Source organism: Passer domesticus, chromosome 1 (genome assembly GCF_036417665.1).
Source record: "Passer domesticus isolate bPasDom1 chromosome 1, bPasDom1.hap1, whole genome shotgun sequence".
Taxonomy (NCBI): Eukaryota; Metazoa; Chordata; class Aves; order Passeriformes; family Passeridae; genus Passer; species Passer domesticus.
In genome coordinates this window covers 156327662-156344628 of record NC_087474.1, presented here as the reverse complement: position 1 = coordinate 156344628, position 16967 = coordinate 156327662, and the positions used below count along the sequence as shown (strand labels likewise).

The 16967-nt window shown below is 42.4% G+C and overlaps 1 protein-coding gene and 1 long non-coding RNA gene across 2 annotated transcripts in view; one reads left to right on the top strand and one right to left on the bottom strand.

The window, feature by feature from the left end:
• Positions 1 to 1633: 1633 nt before the first annotated feature.
• Positions 1634 to 16833, bottom strand: LOC135285722 (uncharacterized). Its single transcript, XR_010350451.1, has 3 exons — positions 16577 to 16833; positions 6553 to 6683; positions 1634 to 2066 (listed from the first exon to the last, which is right to left on the bottom strand). It is a non-coding gene; the product is annotated as an uncharacterized LOC135285722 (long non-coding RNA).
• FAM135B (family with sequence similarity 135 member B) overlaps positions 10279 to 16967 on the top strand; it is a 203946-nt gene continuing 197257 nt past the window's right edge. Inside the window, exon 1 of the mRNA XM_064398103.1 lies at positions 10279 to 10491. The gene's annotated coding sequence lies outside the window, so the exon portion shown is untranslated. The remainder of the gene's footprint in view (positions 10492 to 16967) is intronic.

Below are 16967 nucleotides of genomic sequence, written 5' to 3'. Positions count from 1 at the left end.
TGTGGTCTGAAGAGCACTGAGACAGGGAGGGATAATCTCTTCCCTTTATCTACAGGCTGTAGTCCTGTTGGTACAGCCCTGGAGGTTCACTGTCTCTGCTGCCAAGTCTCACATCCCTCTCACAGCAAGAACCCCTGAGCCCTTTTTGCAGTCCATCAGCCCCAGTGTTTCTTCCTCCCCAGTGCCCTGCACTGAATCAGGGATTCTAAGGGCACAGCAGTAAGAGCCGTGTTTTGCAGTTCTCACTGGTTGCTGGATCTATAGATAACAATATTATGGATGTTTTGAGATGATGTTGCTGTGGGTAGTGCCTCATGCTCCCATCTTCACAGGCTGTGTGGGCTGTGGTGTGTGCACGTGGAGTTTTCTTTTAGCACTTAGGTGGCAGGGAAGACCATAAAACACACTCTGGTGATGGAGCTGTGCCCAGGGCTTTGGCTCTGTTCAAGGCTTGGTTGCTGCTTGCGTGTGTGGGATTCTTTTTTGCTAGGGTGGAATGGGAGAGGGGAAACAAAAAGATGTCTCCTTTCTCTTCCCCAGATCTAGAAATCTGAGAAGGAAAAAGAAAGTGTCCTTCTTTCTGTCACACATACATCCAGCCTTTTCAGTCATTCCCTGGACTCTGACCATGCTAAGTTGTATAAGGTGCTCTGCAGCTGTTCCTCAAGAATAACAGGGGCAACACACAGGCAAAATCCTCAACAAAAAGTTTTCTTTTTATTCCCTTTGGAGATAGATAACATATTTTCTTAACATTTTTGGTAAGAGTATGTAGAATGATATTCTGCCTTGACTGAGCACTGAACATGAGTTTGTTGGTGGGGTTCGGTTCACTGGGAAATCAAACCCCTCTCTGTTCCTGTCAAGCCTCCAGCTGAGATGCAACTGAACACAAACACCTAAAACCTTCTGTCTTTCATTCATATCTGTCAATATCCTGGCAGTTTGGTCTCAGTGTTACAGACATGCCTACATGGCTGGCACATGTAGCAAGTCCATTGTCATCCTCCCAGATCAGCTCCAACTCAACATCTACCCAGTCTTTGTCCTCCCCATTGAGACAAACCATTTGGTGGCTTGTGTTATCACTGACTTCTGCTGTCATTTGCTCAATGAAGGCATTAATAGGAGGAAATGGTTTTGAATTATTTACCTGTGGACTTTGAGATAAATCTTACTGTACGGCAAACCTCTGGAGTCTGCAGTTGTTCTCTGCACCCGTGGTTCACCTCTTTAGATGTGTAGTAGTTCTCACTCAATAATCTTCAAAGTTATCTTCAATATTCAATATCTGTCTCTTCAATAAATAATATTATTTAAGAACAGCGGATGTCTACACAGGTGCTAAGACAGAGTTCCTTGATTTTTTTATCCAGTGTAGTATCTTTCACCTTTATTTGAACTACCACAGACCCAAGAGCATCATATAACTGGCATAGTGCCCTTTATTAAAATCCTTAATGTTGATTTTAAAGTTGATTTTAAAGTTACAACACATGTATTTCATAACATTGTTTGCCTTTCATTCAAAGAGGAAAGGGTTTTTTGGCATAAACTCTACAAAGTAGGTTGGTTAATTTTTTCTGATTAACTTTTCTAGCCACCCAGAAGACAGGTGAGAACTGGTCCCATGTAGCCACAATGTATAGGAATTCAGAAGTCAGTAAGACTGAAGTTCTTTCCAAAGCAATGCAGACATGTCTCAAAAGTGTCATTACTAAGCTTCTTCTTTCTCATGAATGACCTATTTGCTAAAAGCAAATATGAATGTGAGGTAAGGAAGTGTCCACTAACAACCCCTATCATTACTTAGGATGGTGGGAGTGCTGAAAGTATCCCATTTTGTTGTAAAGAAGTCTGTAGAGTTGTAGTAAAAGGTGAGACTCATCAATCTGGATAATTAATTCTTAATTTGCTTTTCCAGACTTTAAAATACTGTTAAGAGCTTGACTTTTCCCTCATCTTAATCCTTCATATCATTGCACTTCAGCCTTGAGCCAGGGAGGACAAAATGTCTCTAGCAGTTTCTGCTTTCCCATTTAAATGGGCTTTGGGGTGTCGTTGACCTAGAAAGAAAAACAGTGATTGAAAGTTAAAGGTCAGCACTTAGAGCAGCTTTAAATAGGTGTTCAAATCTCAACCATGAAACCTCCCTCACTGCTCAAAGTTCTGGTTTGTCACTCACTTGGGATTTGCCAACTAATTGCCATCATGTGGTTGAATAATTTGTTGCATTCAAGAATATTTTGGAGTCAGAAGACTGCTCCCTTGTCCTTTTCCCACCTATAATATACCCTTCCTCTAGAATATTTAGCTTTTCTGCACCATGGTTTACCTGGGCACAAATGAAGATGGATGTTTCTCCTCTCCTTGCAAGGCTGAAACATTGTGCTTATTGTAAGTAATGCTAGACAACTGTTTGGTTCTAATATTTAAAAATAATCTTTGGTTCAGATATTTTAAAATAATCTTTATATGCAAACTCCAGTTAGTAGTTAGGTACTACTAGTACTGCCTGCCAGCTGGTATTTTGCATTATAAAAGACATATATATATAAAAAAAAAAATCTGAAAACCTCTAGGGAAGAGTCTTAAACAAACAAGCCCATCTGGCTGTTTAGTGAATTAATATGTATTTTAGGTGGGAGTGATACCAGTGAGTGTTGTTAAGGTTGTCCGGCATTTCTTATAGTAACACTCTAGCTTTTATTGCTTATCATTTTGCTGTATCTTAATTGCTTGGGCTGAAACATTTTATGCAGGGACATTTTCCTTGGACTGAATTAATTTGTGAAAACTGCAGCCAAAATAGTTTAGATATTTCCATAGAGGAATCTAGGAGAAATAATCAGTTTTGCCTATATTAGAAATAGGTCATCTGCTCTTCTTTGGAAGATTGTACTTATGTGCTTAGGAGCAGATACTCCAAAGAGAAAGAAATTGTCTTTCTATTGTGTCCATCTCTCAGAATTTCTATAATAAGACAGCCCATAAACCTTTGAATAAACACAATTTTTATGTGCTCTGCAGCAGCAAGACATAAACAGCTAAGTTCCTCTGACATGTCGAATGTACTGGATGTTTTCCAGTCTGTGTCAAAACATATTTCTCTGCAACATTCCTTCCTTTTTCTGTGATGATGTAGGTTAGGCCAGACCTAAGGTGGGACACAAGGTGGGTGAGCACCACTCAAGGTGAGAGGAAAGCTTGCACTGTGCCCAAATTAAACAGGGGAGGAAGTTGCCCTTATGATGCACAAAATTGGCAGAGGGAAGTCTATGAGGTAACAAGGGGCCTAGGAAGAGACCAAGTGATTTAGGTTTAGGATACTGTAGGTTGACTGGGATGGAGTGTAAGGTGTGACTGGAGATGTATGGCAATAGGTTTGTGTGTGGAAGAAAAAGGAGGTTGTGTATAAAACCAAGGAAGAGGTTAGAAGTTGTTGAACATGGGAACAGAGATCAGGAATCTCTGGAATGCATGCTGTGGGCAGTGGGGTATGGGACTTGTTCATGATTTCATAGAATGGTTGATGTCAGAAGTCAGTTCTTGAGGTTACATCATCCCTGGTCCTCCCCAAAGCAGGATCAGCTAGAGCAGGATACAGAGGAAAATATTCAACCAAGTTTTGAGTATTTCCAGTGATGGAGACTCCACAACTCTCTGGACAACCTGTTCCAGTGTTCAGGGAGTTCAGCATAGACCACTAGAAAATTTCAGCTGCTTGTGTGGTTGCCTCTGAAACAGTCCAGGACTTGTTTTCCATGCTCAAAATAGATGGCAGTGGCAGCCCTTTTTCAATAGGAGCATTTAGAAAAATATTGATTGTGATTCTGTGAGGTACTGCAGTAGTGAGCAGTGCTCTGCAGCTCCTAAGGCTGCCTGCAAAATGATGTTTTCGGCCTGGGCTGTGTTATTCACGAAATCCTTCTTTTAGTTGTGCTTTTTGGGTTTTGTTGCTGTTGGTTTTGTTTTTGTTGTTGTTTCTTTGAACTTCTAATACTGCAGTAGTTCCCTCAAGTTCCTTCAGATGTTTGTATCATGTTAAACATCTGAAGTGTGCTTATTTGCTCTCTGTTTTCCATCGCATCCATTGCATCCAGTATGCAATCTTCCCGAGCCCTGAATGAGAGGACTGTAACCTGAGGTTTCCCACTGCCTTCCAGGTAAGGGAAGCATTGGTGGGTAAAAGTAGGTTTTTGATACTTAAAGCAAGGCTGTTTACCTGGCAGGCTGTCTGTAACAAAATGCTGGACTAAAACCGAGTGGTAGAATGGACAAATTATTGAATGGATGGCAGCTGAATGAGGACTCTGTGGCTTGAGGACGGGATAAGTACAAAGACTTGCAAGGAGAGGTATAACCTTTTCTTGGATGCAACTATTTAAACAAGCCAAGTCTTTATGATAATTTTTGTCTTATACTGTGTGGGTTTTGTGTGAAATACATACTTATTAAAATGATAAATTATACTTTTTCTAGTACTGTAGAGTTTACCTTTAATTCTTCACTATGATATGTGAAAATCCCACATGATTTTAAATGCTGCATGGTTTAAAAAAAACCTGCATTATTTTAAAAACACCTTTATACCGTGGAGCTAACAATATATTATATTTATTAGAATAATAAAATAGTTTGGAGATATCTAGTTCCAAACTTCTTCCCATGGAAAGCAATAACTTTCACTGGATCAAGTTACCCAAAGCCCTTTCACTCTGACTTTGAATGCTTCCAGTGATGGGGCATGGGTGGCAGAGTTCTGACTGTCACCAGCTGCATCAAAATAAATATTGATATATTTTAGTTGAAATTTGTGGTTATATTTTTCTCAAATAGCTGTGTCAAAGGCATCTTTTGATCCCTTCTCCTGTTTTTCTCCTTCTTTTGCTTAACTGCTTCTCTGTTGTATAGCATGAAACTGGATTATGTGAGACTGTGTAATTCACATTAGAGGATGTTTCAGATCCTGCTATAACAATATGGTGCATTTTCTTCCTAAGAGTCTTGCCATCTGAATGCTCCTAGAGCACACAGAGGATCCAGAAGTAATCAAAGCCTCAAGACTGAGAGTTCTGTTTGTTTTTCTGCGTCACACTTTCCCTTTGGATCTTACCCTTTCCTGAAATTAAAAAGTAGAGAGAAATAGCCCCTGGAAACTGTGTTGCAATCAAAAGGTAGATTCAGCTTCTCAGTTCACTAAAAGAGAAGTTTAACTTTCTCTGTCCATTACCTACAGAGCTGCTGTGTTTCCTGTCTGGAGCACATATTTAGCCCTTCCTTCCTCTCCCCAGCCACGGTGTGACCTGTCACACACCCACCAGGAGCTTTCACAGAGGTTTCCTGCACAAGCTGTGTCCCAGAGCTCTAGGAAAGCTGTTACAGCCAGGATCAGATCTCTGCCCACAGCCACCTGCGTGCTCCAGGTGGAAGCTGAGGGTTATGATCTTTCCTTGACACGAGACACACTCACTTCCTTGCTCTGTGTGTGTGTGTTTAAATCACAAACTTGTGCCTCATCATGTAAGGCTTTATGTGCTGATATTGGGGTGTCAGAGGAGTCACAGAATCACAGAGTGTTAACAGGTTGGAAAGGATCTTAAAGATCACCTGGTCCCAACACCCCTACCATGCCAGGGACACCTCCCACTAGGCCTTTTCCAACCTGTCCTTGAACACTGTCAGGATTGGGGCATCCACAGCCTTCCTGAGCAACCCGGTCCAATGTCTCACCACCCTCACAGCAAAGAATTTCTTCCCAATATCTAACCTAGATTGGCTCTCTTTATACCCATTACTCATTGTCCTGTTACTACAGCTCCTGACAAAGAGTTCCTCTCCTTGTAGGCCCTCTTCATGTAGTGGAAGATTGTTATGCATTCTCCACACAACCTTCTCTTCTTCAGGCTGAACAGCCCCAACTTTCTTAGCCTGTCTTCACAGGAGAGGTGTTCCAGTCCTCTTGTCAACTTTGTGGCCTCCTCTGGACTTGCTCCAACTGTTCCATGTCCTTCTTATGTTGGAAGCACAAGAACTGGGCTCAGAACTCCAGGTGGGATCTCACAGGAGCAGAGCAGGGGAGCAGAATCACCTCCTTTGACCTGATAGCCACAGTCCTTTGGATGCTGCTCAGGATTCTGTTGGTTTTTCATCAGCCATCATCCCTAAGTTCTTCTTCTCAGGGCTGCTCTGAATCACTTCTCCACCCAACCTATCAATGTGTCTGGGATTGCCATGACCCAGGTACAGGACTTTGTATTTTGCTTTGTTGAACTACATGAGGTTTGCACAGTCCTACTTCTCCAGCCCGTCCAGGTCCCTCTGGATCCTTCCCTTCCCTCCAGCTTGTGACTGCACCACAGATCTTGGTGTGGTGAGTGAATTTGCTGAGGGTGCCTCTCTCCCACTGTTCATGTCACTGATAAAGCTGTTGAACAGCATCAGCCCCAGTAGTGACCCCTGAGGGGCTCCCCTCATCATTGGTTTCCATGTGAAAAATTTGAAGTTGGCCACAACTCTTTGTGTGCATCATCCAGCCAGTTCCTCACCTACCAAGTGCTCCATCCATCGAATCCATGCCTCTGCAACATGGAGACAAGAATGCTGTGTGGGACAGTGTCAAATACTCTGCAGAAGTCCAGGTGGATGATGTCAGTCACTTTGGCCTATCCTCCCACACAGCCCTGTCATAGAAGGTCACCAAATTGGTCAGGCATGAATAGGCAGCAAGAAGTTTGTAGTTCTATGCTTATTTCCGTTATTTGAAGATTTTTTTAAATTTAAATTTGTACAATTGCTATTACACTCCACCACTGGTAATGTAGAGTAAAAGACTGAAGTGGAGTCTACAACCTGTAGAAATGTTTACCAGCCCAATTTTGTGCCCTGCAGCATGAACTGGATGCTCCAGTGAACATCTATTAGTTATCCTGCTGCCTAATGGGAATATCTGTTTCAGGTTATTATTAAATAACCCAAAGGCTCCACACAAAGAATCCAGAATACAAATTTTGCCGCCTATGATGGATACAGGACACTAAGCATGTCCAAGGATGTCTGTGCCATAGGGATTTCAGCCAGTCTGGGAACATTCAGCAGCTCAACAGGCACTGAGGCATCCTCACTGCTGAAACCTCAGTCTGCTGCGGGGCTAAGATGGCATTTCAGAGACATTTCCAGAAGATATGTTTTGATATAAAACTTTGTTGACAGGCATCAGGGCTCAGATGGCTGGTTTGGTGGGATAGTTCTGAACTGGACTTAGAGATGGGATTTACTTTTGCCCCAGGATGTTGTAGATAAATACAGTTAAGTGAGCCCTCGTGTTTTCCTAACTGCAGGGAGAGAAAAAGAGGCATAAGGGAGAATTTACCTGATTTGCTTTAGAAATCTGTGTTAGGCTGAATTGATTTGCCTGTCTTTAGTATTTAAAGCAAAAAGTTAATGGCAGACATGACTAAACATAGGTGCCTGGTACTATCTGATATGCCCAGAGGGGTCTGTAATTCCTTAGAAGGTCTGCAAGATATAGGTTCTATCTTTAAAAATTAATGCTGTGCTTAAAAACATAGCCTTTCCTCTTCACTCTGTCGAATATATCTGTGATGTGTCCTTTATTGAATCGTAGCTACTTATGAAATCAGCATGCTTTACATACAGTAACACCACTTATCTCCCCAATGAACAATTTAAGTCATCAATCCCATCGTGCAGAACCTTCTTGCATGACTGAGGGAAAATGAAACTATTTAAACTTTTTATTTTTTTCCTTAATTTTTTCCCCTGTGCTTTGTTAGACCTTTGTCCTCAAGTGACACAGGTGAAGATGCCCACTCTGCAGGGTGCAGACAGGGAGGTATCAAAGCCATTTGTTTCAGAGGACTCCTCTGCATCTCCATTAAGGTGGATTTTTCCTTAGTGTTGTAGGTCACTAGCAAGAGAATTAAGGTGGGCAATTCATCAGTGGTATAACATAGCCATGTTGAGCCAAAGAACCTGAAGCTAGAGGACAACTCTCTCCTGCTATTCTCATGTGTCTTCTTTAAATCAGAGATGCAGCTTCCAAAAAAAAAAAAGCCCCAGTAAGCAAACTTGGAAAATACAATCTTGCAAACTGGTTACACACACCTCAGCAGGTACATTTTTCAGTACACATCCTGATTTAGCAGAAATAAGATCTGTCTGTGGTCTCAGTGATATGTTCAGAATAACCATGGGTTTTGCTGTCAGCTGGTTAATCATGGAACGGGTGATTTAGATGTGCTCACCATCATTACTGCAATGAGATCTTCTTGCCCTGCATTCAAAATTACAGCAGGGAATCTCCTGGGCCACACAGGCAGCAAATATTTTTTAGCTCTTGAGAAGGGTTTCAGGACCCTGTCTAATTTTACATGAATTACATTTTTAAAGATTAAAATAGATAACATATTTCTTATTTCTTTTTAGAGTGCTAGAAAGTCCCTTTGAGTAAGCTATTCCATATGATCTCTGAGCAGACATCAAAACTGTTGCCTAAAAGAAGATTAATTAAAAAATCTTCAGGGATATGGTTTGTAAGATACTCGGAGGCTGTGGAATCAGAAGTTACTCCAAGGAGGTCTGACAGTGTAGGCTGGCTGGCACTTTTTCCTCCTCAGTCAGGTACTTCCAGTTTCTCCCACAGTCATGAGATATATAGAAAATGATTTTATATGAACCAGATTATGACGCTGCAAATGAACACGGTGTGGAGACACTGTCTTCTAGAATATCTTGAGAAATGCTGCCAACAGCACACCATCAAATCATAGAATTGCTTGGGCTTGAAGGGACCTTAAAGAGCATTTCTTTCCAGCCTCCCTACTAGGGACACCTTCCACTAAACCAAGTTGCTCCAAGCTCAATTCAACCTGGCCTTGAACACTTCTGGGGCTCGTGCACCCACAGCTTCTCTGGGCAACCTGCTCCAGGGCCTCACCACCTTCACAGCAAAGAACTTTTCCCTAATATCTAACCCAAACCTACTCTCTTCAGTTTGACACCGCTCCTCCTTGTCCTGTCACTACCTGCTCTTATAAAAAATCGCTGTCCATCTTTTTTTGTAGGTTCCCATCTTCTATAACCATTTATCCAGGTTTGATACTTTAATAGGAAATACCATCCAGTTCATTTTCTTGGTGCCTCGAGCTCATAGATTCATATCGTCTGCAGCATTCAGGTTGCAAGCAGACAGCTGGCAGCAGGAAACAAATCCCTTTAGAAAGTTTCCACCAGTGATTTTTCTTTTTTTTTTTTCCTTCAGTATTTTCTAGACAGGGTTTCACAATGTCCTGCAAACAGTTCCAGCTCCTGAAAGAACTGTCATAGCTTATGAGCATTACATAGCTTTGCACTGACATTTTAGGATGGAAGTGACATTTGATTGTTGTGACCTTGTTGTGTCTTGTGATGTTCCAGTGCAAAATGAGAGCCTCACAACATGCTTCTTTGATCGATAAATGGCAGCTGAACGCCTTGATTTCACATGTTTCTCTCAGTTAATACTCCATATTTTGATCATGTGGCAGTCCATTCACCTGAGGTATTTTTCCTTTCTTATTTTCAGATCATTAGACAAAGGCAAAGTTCAGCTTGTTTGCTTCATGCATGAAATAATTAGTGTCCTGTTCTGTGTAAGTGAGTTCCTTTCTGGAGGGTTTTTTTCTCACTGTTTGGTGGTTAGAGGCAGTTCTCTCTCACACAAGGAACTCACTTCTAGGGCTATTTCTCTATGCAAAGAAACCTCTACATGATAAAACAGTAACTTTTAAGTCCCAATTTAAAGGCAAAGGGTTGGCCTTTAGTTTAAAAAAGAAAGTTTAAAATTGCATCACAGCAGCAACTTTGAAAGTCATTCCTTCCCTACCTTTGCTGTTTTATTGAGTTTTTTATAAAAATGCAAGAACCTCCTAAAAAAGGAAACTTCTCCCTCCTGGAAGCTGGCGTTTGACCTTTGCAGGGCAGCGAGCTCTCTGCCGACAAGTGCAGAATGCAAACATTTTGGATGCATCACTCCATCTGTTTTCCCAGAGCCCCAAAACCGTGCCAAGGAGTGACCTCCATCCTCCCGGCTGCCTCTTTCCCTAGGGAGAGGGGCTCTGGGGTGACGTCCCTGTGCCTGTACCTCCAGGGCTGCTTGGCAGCCATGGGTTCGAGCAGATCTGGGTGCTGGGGCAGCTGTTGCACTGAGCGGTGCCGCCGCCGAGTTGGGTAACCATGGCAACAGCATCACCGCCAGCATCCTCCTCCTCCTCACTCGGCTCTCCTCCTCCTCGGCATCATCAGGAGCAGCAGCAGCAGCAGCAGCAGCCCTGGCAGGAGCCAGAGCCCGGCAGCCGAGGCTGCAGCCAGCTGCTGCCAACCCCTACCCGCACTGGCACCCGGTCACAGCCCCGGCCCCGCTGCTCCCGGGGGGAATAGGGCACAGGGAGCTGAGGGAGCTGCACTGCAGAGGGATCCCAGACAACCCAGGTAAGAGCTGTGGGGCTGCTCACAAACTCCCCGGGATCGATGTGCTGCGTGCCTGGCGTGTGTTTGCGTGCGAGTGCTGGCTGCGAGTTTTCCGGCTCGCTCCTTCCAGCAGCAGTGTGATGACAATTCCAGGCAAGCATGTTTTCCAGCTCATGTTCCCCATCTCTGCCATACTGTCCCTCTCTCTCTCCTCCACCCAGATACATAAGGAATAATAAATAATGTTCTAAAAGGTTTTTGGAAAAGGGGATGGTGGGGGGGCCCAGTGTGAGCAGAGCAGGGAACGGCTGCACTTCTGAAATAAAAGTGGGCAGCAGCAGCGGAGCAAAGGTTGACGTGGTAATTAATAACCCTTAAAGAAAAAAAATTATGCGACAACGGACTTCTGTCTCTACCCACTCTACAAATAAATCTCTCTCATCATATTCAGCAGAGAGCTGTAAAGCGGAGAGGTGTATGAATAGACAAGACTAGAAACCTCACTGTAGTCCAAACTGTCAGATTCACCTTAAGTGCTTTAAAACCAGGCTAAATTATTACATTATCAGTGCAGTCATACCTGAGAATATATGTATGTATAGAATTGCAAAAATACTGCTCTTAAATCTTTATACCTCCTAAGAAATTAAAAAAAAATAAAAAATCTTAAAGGCGTGCATCTGATGGCCACACAGCAAAAGATGGTCAGTTCATTTGTTGTGAGAAAGCATGCAGTGGGTACACTTCAGAAGGTAGGAAGAATAGTTCTGATCCAAAAGCACATGAGGACAGTCCTTGTCATTTTATAAACAGAAGAGATACAAAGCTGTGGAGTGTCCTTGTGCAGGCTAATAGATGTGGATGAGTCTGAGGAGCATGAAGGGAGGGACAATAAGAAGTAAGTTTAAGCCAAGTGTTTAAGCTGTGAGTGTTTGCTGTGTAATGACTGCAGAGAGCTCTTTCCACTTCCACAGAACTATTTTTATTTCTTTGTTTGTTTGTTATTGTCATCAGTAAGGAGAAAGAGATCTGATGCTGCTGCTGTCTGTCTCCTTGTCTAAAACCCATTTCTTCCTCTCTGGTGTCCCTTGTCCTCCCTAAATCTTCCTTGTCTGTGTAATGCTGGAAATGCTTCCTAATTCAAACATGGGGACGGTCTAGGTATGACCCAACAAAATTACTGGAATACTTGTGTGTGTGTGTGTATATATATATATATATATATATATATATATTTATATATATATTTATATATTTATATATTTATATATTTATCTTTGCATGTAGATTAAGAGACACCTGTCTGTTATGTTCAACCTGATTTGAAAATCAGAGTGTTTTTGGTCCTGGTCCTGCATTTTGCTACGTCTGTAGATCCTTCTAAAATCAGCAGGAGATGGAATATAATTTAAGTTTATAGGTACAGAACAGAGGGCAGAATTGCACCCATCTTTTCTCTATGTTTACAAACATTCTCCTCCTGCCAGCTACAGAACACGGAATTTGGGTAGGCAGGACCTCATGTCCAGTTCTTATGCAGAAGTGCTGTAAAAATTACCTGGGAATTATTTTCCATCCCAAGAGAAACTGATAAAGTAAAGGATAGAAAAAGAAAATATAGGCAGCTATTTGGAATCAGCGCTTCGATCTGAAAAATAATTTCTTGAGGAACTTGACCTCATCACAACAGGTCTTCTCTACAAGGGGGTCTTTGATCTATGGTAATGACAGTGCTCACAGACATCAAGTTTAACTGAAGAGGGTGATTTTGGATACTTACATTAATTAAACTAAAGCACTGTAGGGCTACAGTCCTTAAGAGTCTGGGCACATTACATGGTGTATTTCTGCATGAGATTTGGTGTTTGCTTCAAATCCAGAGAATATTTAAGTCTTGAGAATTCTTTGTAGTAACAGAGAGGGAATAAAAGTGTCTGTCAAAATGCCTGTAAGAGGAGTGTAACCTGATCATGTGTCTGACTCTGAGACACCAGTACCAGAGCCACAATCCTGTTTACATGTGTTGCAGAGATGTACAGTGTATAATCCAGGGGCAGCTCATGAGGCTCAGAGCAGTGACCCTCTCATCAGCACAAGCAGATGATTGAAGGTCAAAGGGCTCTGGGTATCGCACATTAACACTCTGCAAGTATTCCTGCACAGTCCTGCTGTGCTGCTGGAGGTGGGCAGGTGATTATGGAGAAGCCAGAGTTAATACATGGACTTTTGATTGCTACAGGGCTGACAACTTCTGTTAGAAATGACAGTGGGTAAGGCAGGGAAGCTTGATGTTTTCATGAGCACTGCTTGGCCATAGAAATCCTCTATGGAGAGCTGTTCATGGAAAGTCAGGGCTGATATCAGTGGAAACAGAAAGGATGTTCCCCAACTCAGATATGCAGTATTTAATTCTCAGTGTACCCCACTCCTGCAGCTCTTTCCATTCCTTAGCCTGGAAAGCTTAGGAGAGATTTTCTTCATTTTTCCTTATGGTTTTTTCTATTATATTTTATTTTATGAGTTTACTAATGGACAGGAACACGGTCTTTCTTTTGTTTTGTGCACGGCTGTTAAGAGCTGGTCCCTCAATGCTCACTTATTGTTCACTAGCACCGTTCTAAGGGGAAAAAAATTATATCTTATGATATAACTAAGCATCTTTTAAAATCTTGCTCACTTATTTTCATCAGTCAACTGGTGTGGCTCTCAGAGCTCAGAACAAAAGAAGACTTATATAGTAGTTGCTGTACTAAAGTCAGCATTTGCCAACAGGTTGAGGCAGGAATTTTGGAAACGCTGCAGCCAGGATTTGGGTGTTTTTTGTTGCTATTGTTTTTTTTTGTTGTTGTTATTTTTTGTTTTGTTTGTTTGCTTGTTTTTAATAAGGAAGATGCTTTTTTCTAGATCCTGCTCTGTAGTAAGCTGAAACAAAAGATGATTTGAAGAAGAATGTTGTATGTTGCCTTTAGTTTAACAATGCTATTCATTTTATTTTGAGCCTATGTGTACACTGCTGTTTATTATTCTATTCAATAATCACACTCTGTTATTTTCTCTCTTGCAATATTGTATTTTTTTCCTTTACACTCTATTGTGATTGGCTAGGTTCACTGTTTAATAAGACAGACATTTAGCGATGGAAAAGTTTTCCCAGTGAGGAGGGGGACAATGGATTCTTTGCATTAGAACCTGGACACTGCTCTGTCTGTTTGGTTCCCTTAAAGTAATGCACCAATCCGTACTTAATACAGAAATACCGTTTTCTTTGTCGGTTTTCATCTTCTTGCAGAGTCAGACTGGTCTTGGCAAGTTCTCTTAGGTCTAAATGATACCCACGATTATGCAATGGGAATCTTTGCGTCCACTGAGCAGATACCCCATCAGCACTCAGGAAGGTTTTAATTCCTTCCTGGCCTACTGGCTCAGGTGGTGCAAGCTTTGGGTCTCTTTTCTCTGTAACCCCTGGGATCCATCACTTTCCTTGCTCATGCCTTGAAACCTTCTTCCCCCACTGGTGAGACAATCTGAGCGTCTGTGCTTCCCCCCAGCACAGCGCCGACAGAAGTGTGTCCACGAGAACAAACAGTGCAGGTGTCTCACTTTGTGTTGTTTCCTCTGGTCTCCCCGGTACCCAGTTCCCTCCCTTGCATGCTGGGAGTGCCTGACATCCTGCAAGAGCCTCAGGGCCTGTGATGTAGCACGACCTCTGCTAACACTGCTCCAGGAGGGAATGGGCTGAAACCACCTGGGCAGTTGTGGCTGCTGTGCTGATCCTCCTTCAGAAGGTCAGCACTGTGACATGCCTGATCTCAACTTATTGGGAGAGTGAGTCAGAAGCTGGCTTCCTCCAAATGTTCCAAATCCAAGAGGATATGATTTTATTCTCTCTCTAATCCTATTATTAGTGCCTGCAATATTAAGGACTATGTTATTCAGCAGTTTTATTTCTTCCTCGTTCCACTGCCGCAGATGGAGCATCCAAACAAAGTGTAAAAGGAAGAATTTCTTAATTTTCTACTCTCAGATGCTGCTGACATCCACGTGCTGTCCCATATTGAAAGATAATACCTTTGGGGGGGAGGGGGGAAGCTCTCTCTGGGCCTCCTACAAATCTGCCAGAAATCTCATGGCATTTCTGCTTCTCTCTTGGGTTCCAACATGCCTTGGTGTGGATTCTTTGTTTCTGTAGCCACAACACCTCTGACCTAGGTATGTTTCAGTACTAAGATAATTTTCAGTGGTCACAGGGGGACCCACAACATTTACTTCTCTTCCTGCACATGAGGTACTGCAGGTAAATGCAATATCCTGATATGCTCTTCCTACCTGTTGTCTTTTCTCATCCTTAGGATCATGGGAATAAGACAACATAAGCAGTACTTTGATCTTTTTCCTGGTATATATACCCACCAAATTCTTGATTTTGTAGTAGTGTACCTAATACACATATATATATATATATATGTGTGTGTGTGTGTATGTATCTAGTTGTTATATTATCATAATTCCTTTTTCTTTGTTCTTAGCTATGAGGTATTCTCATGATAGATAAGACCTTGTGCACTCTATTGGAATTTAGAGGTGAAACTGCAGATATTAAACAACAGACTTGTACTGAAAATGCATAACAGTGGTGCGACAGTAAATTGATGTTTTTCTTGTTTGCATGTAAACTTCAGACTCTGGTCACTGGCTTTTGAGGATTCACAGTATGCAGCACAATGGCAAATGAGACTTTCTTTTGTAATTTGGCTTGGTGGGGACTACCTATGCTATTAGGATGCTGATGCCACCATTTAGCAGTCTGGGGAGGACTAGGCTCTTTTTTGGTCCAGTTTTTTGCCCAGGTTTTTTGGGCAAAAAACCTCCCTGTTGTATTGCTGTGCTGACCTGCAGGACTGGGAAGGAATCTGGTTCTGCACCATCTTTAATGTGTAATTTTGGTTTCCCTCATTGTTAACATAGTATTTATTTCTTACGCTGGCAAGCACAGTCCCATTACATTTTTATGGCCCTAAAGAATGTGAGTATTATTTGGAGGATGTCACTTGAGTGAAATGTTGCTTGTATCTTGGTCAATTTTCAACCCATATTGCCAAAACCATTGTGGCAGAAGGAAAAGCAATCCCGTTGTATAAGAATTATTTCTTAAAGAACAGAGCAAAAGGACCAGAATTTCCATCCACTGAATCCTGGACAGGAGAGGTGTTTCAGTATGAAAACTTCCATCTCTGTTAAATTATCTCCTCCTTTCCACTCATAGCCTCTTGTTCTGCTCAGTGGCTTTGACTTGACCTCATTGCAGGGAGATGATGCCTATAGATGATGTAACCTCATATTCTTGCTAAATAGGCCCTTGGTTTGTAAGTGTCAGCTTTGAGGTGTCTGCATGAAACCACTGATTTTATTTGCTAAAAATGTCTCCCATTTGTTTCAGAGGTGATGGGGCAGAATGGGGCAACACCCACTTTTGGGAGACTGCATCTCTGTATGCCACTTTTCTGGATTTGTGTGCTCTAAAAAAAAATGTGGGTTCTTACTGGCATTTTAGTTTCTGTAGAGAACTCTGGGCTACAGGTTTTGAGCTGGCATTCTGCCAGTACCTGTAGCAAGTGCTCTCCCTCTGTGTGATTGAGCACCTGAGTGCTGCAGGTACTGGCTCACATCTGCACAGCTCTTCTGCACTATTAGGGCCCAACTATCCCACGTCACAGGACACGAGGATCTCTGTGGGACAAGGCAGATGGATTTCATTAGAACTGAGCAGTGTCTGCTGCTGCAAGTATCTCTTCTTACAGAGTACACTGCCCTGCAGGATAAACCTGTTCTACACCCTGCAGTTGCACAGCGCTATATATTTTCTTTTCCTGCCTGTTGTGGTTCAAAATCTCAGCTGAAAATTTATCTTTTCTGTCCGTGCCTCATTGTTTTCTCTCTGTTTCCCTCTCCCTTTGCAGCTGTGTTTAGGCTGAGCTGTGTGAGGGTGCAGTTTGCCATGGTAGATGTTAGAGGAAATAAAGTCTCATTGTGTGATGTTCTAGAGTGCTTTGCTCCACAGCCACCCAGCCCTTGCACCACTGGAGGCTGTGGGATGTTTGCCACTGACCTCAGGAACAGCAGGAGTCATCCCCATGCACAAAAGTCTTTTCAGAAGGAAAGATAATGCACAAGGCTGTGAAGAGGTTGTTGTTTGAGAAAGGCAAGGAAGCCTGAACCCTCTCTGTTGAAAAGCTTTTTTTGGCTGCCATGGATGGATTGAAGTCAAGCTGCTGTTTTAGCCTGGGATGTCACAACTACCTGAACATTCCTTGTCTTTGCTTGGGGAACCAGGCAGCAAAGTCAGGGGCATTGTGAGGCAGAAGAGGGGCAAGGCAGATAGATATTACTTCAACAAGGCTACTCTTTTTTGAAAAAAGTCCATATGAATGAATGGATGAAATGGAGATGAATAATAATTCCAGAAGGTTATGTGAAAAGCCCTTAGATATGTTCTTTCT